Here is a 3,064-nt window from a genome sequence, read left to right as displayed (position 1 = left end):
GGAAGAGAGCTGTTGGCATACATACACGATGGAGACAGTGGGCACCACTCATCATCACGAACCCTCATTGGGAAGGCGTTCCGCAGCGGGTTCTACTGGCCCACAGCACTCAACAACGCCGTCGAGCTGGTGAAGGCTTGTGAAGCCTGCCAATTCCACACCAAGCAGATCCATCAGCCAGCTCAGGGCCTGCAGACCGTATCCCTCTCATGGCCGTTCGCGGTTTGGGGGCTGGACATACTGGGCCCGTTCCCTTGGGCCCCAGGGGGCTATCGTTACCTCTATGTTGTCGTGGACAAGTTCACCAAGTGGGCTGAGGTGGAAGCTGTCCGCACCATTCCAGCAGGCTCTGCAGTCAAGTTCATCAGGGGCCTCGTGAGCCGATTCGGGGTGCCTAACCGCATCATCACCGACAACGGTTCACAATTCACCAACAATCTCTTCAAAACGTACTATGCTAACCTTGGAACGCAGATATGCTACGCTTCGGTAGCACACCCCCGGAGCAACGGCCAGGCTGAGCGAGCCAACGTGGAAGTCCTGAGGGGCCTCAAAACCTGGACCTTCAAGAAGAAGCTGGAGGCCTGCGGCAGGGGCTGGTATGATGAGCTCCATTCTGTGCTGTGGTCTATCCGCACGACCACGACCAAGTCGACTGGCGAAACCCCGTTCTTCCTCGTCTACGGTGCTGAGGCCGTCCTCCCTCACGAGGTCAGGCATCGTTCTGCACGGGTCCTGGCATTCGATGAGACGCAGCAGGACGCCATGCGGGGGACATATCTCGTGCTGGGGGAGGAACGCCGTCGAGAGGCTGTGCTGCGGGCGGCAAGGTATCAACAGGCGCTGCGACGATACCATTGCTGCAACATCTGCCCCAGAACTCTCGAGGGAGGGGTTGCACAAGCTCTCTCCCATGTGGGAGGGCCCATTGAAGGTTGTTCATGTTTCCAGGCCCGGCTCCGCGCGCTTGGAGACCCAGGAGGGGGTACCCATCCAGAACGCGTGGAACATTCAATATCTCCGAAGGTTCTACCCCTGAGCGAGGCCCAGTGCCTATGGAAAAGGCTCGGTGCCTGTGAAGAAGGCCAATGCCTGTGAAGCTGCCGCTTTTTGGAAAATGCCCGGTGCCTATGAAGAAGGCGAATGCCTGTGACGTGCCGCTTTTTGAAAAAAGATCCAGTGCCTATGAAGAAGGCCAATGCCTGCGAAGTTGCCGCTTTTTGGAAAAGGCCCGGTGCCTGTAATAATGAGTGGGGCTGTACATGCCCTGGAGTCTCCGGAGTGCCGCCCTCGGGCCTCGGGGGCTCCGCCCACGCCTAGTGGCAGCACTTAGCTTCGCGCTGGTGAGAAGACGTCGAAGACTAGATTAGGTGCCGGACGCGGCTTTTTCATTTGCTTTCTGCAGTTGGCTTGTTCGTTCCTATTTGAAATTTTATTGCAGCTGTTGCCGTCCCTAGCTTGTGACTCTTTGTCTTTTTTGCTCACTTGCCTCATTTTCTCTCGCGCAAGTCTCGCGAGGGAGTTACGCGGGCACCCTCGCGAGTGTTTTCTGCCCCGGTCGTTTGAAGCTTTCCTATCCGAGTCTGCTGCGGAAGCACCACTCCCAGTCCGTGCCCCACGGGCGTCGCGACGCGAGCACCGGTCCTGGGTCGGTTGCCCCCACAACCGAGACCGGAAGCTACCCCTCCTGACTAATCCTTGCAGGACATGAAGCGCACAGCAAGGCCTCAGCCTCGGGAGGCGAGGACTGCGACAAGCCTCCCCGAGCTAAGTAATTCGCCCACACGGGCATGCGGCACGGGAACACAGCACAGAAATAGCGGAAACAACATGATAACTAACAGCAACTGTTCAACACGCCCCCGCGGGGCCCTATACTACTTTCTTTTTGCGCAAGGAAGGAAGAAAAACAAAATATGCACGACTTGCTCGGCACCAACTCGCGGCGAGGGCTCATACTGCCTTCGGAGCTCAGTCAGATTCCTCCTCGCACTTCACCGAGGCGCGGCAGCGGATTGACCCGCTACCTTCCCCCAGGCAGGCACGATGGCGCGGGGGCTAGTCGCGGCCACCGCTGGAGGAGCTGTTGTCCGAAAGAGAGTCGCCGAAGCTTGGCATGCCCCGAGCGCCGCTGACCACGCGCCTGCCGCCATCTTCATCCCGATTAACGTCGGGGCTAGGTACACGGCCGCGGTCATCGTCTTCGGGGCAGCACCTAGCATGGCGACCGTCTTCCCCGAACACCCTCACGTAGAGGGTGGCATCACCGTTGAACTTGAAGTGCAGGGTGCACCGCTGGGTCAGGCCACGTGCGCGGGCAAACATTTGCCAGCCGCGGGTCAGGGCCGCGTTCCCGGTGATGGAGACCTCCAGCGAAGCCCAGGAGGCCCTGCTGCAGCAACCGTCCACCTGATGCCAGTGGTCGGCCGGAGCGCCGGCCGGAAGTTCACCTACAAAGAAGCGGGGAAGCTGGAGCCAGGTGCCGGTCGGGTCCGCCGACCACACGACGAACTCCGGCAGCACCTCCGCCGAGTGGAAGCGCGGCCTAGGGGGTCGCGCAGCCACGGCGTGCCTCCCATCGGCAACCGGGCGCTCATCGCCGCGCAGGGGACTGCCTCCACGACCGCGGGAAGCCACTACGGGGGCCGCAGGATGCTTGCAAGGGCGGCCTCGGCCGTGCTTGGTCGGAGGAGAGTCAGGCCCTTCCCGACGAGCCTTGCCCTTCTCCACGGCCGAGAACCTACTTGGCGGCGCCATGGGGATGGCGAGTAGCCGGGATGGAGAGAAAGAAGTAGCAGGAAGGAATGGACTGAAAGGGCTCACGCCGTTCCTTACTTATAGCCGGAGAAGGCCAACCGCCGGCCTCCACGATCGCAGGTAATTATGACCCATTTTTGCATGCAGGGACTTGTCAAGTCATGAGGTTGCCGAGGCGTCGTGGGGAAGCGGAGACGCCCACGTCCAATCAATCGCCACGCGGCGTCCAAGGCCGCAGGCTATTGGGGCCTGCAGCGCTTCGCACTTGCCCCTTCGCTTCTCTACTAAGCCAAGTCCGAGCGCACCT

Source organism: Triticum dicoccoides, chromosome 2B (assembly GCF_002162155.2).
Source record: "Triticum dicoccoides isolate Atlit2015 ecotype Zavitan chromosome 2B, WEW_v2.0, whole genome shotgun sequence".
Lineage (NCBI taxonomy): Eukaryota > Viridiplantae > Streptophyta > Magnoliopsida > Poales > Poaceae > Triticum > Triticum dicoccoides.
Note: the sequence above shows the minus strand (reverse complement) of the source record.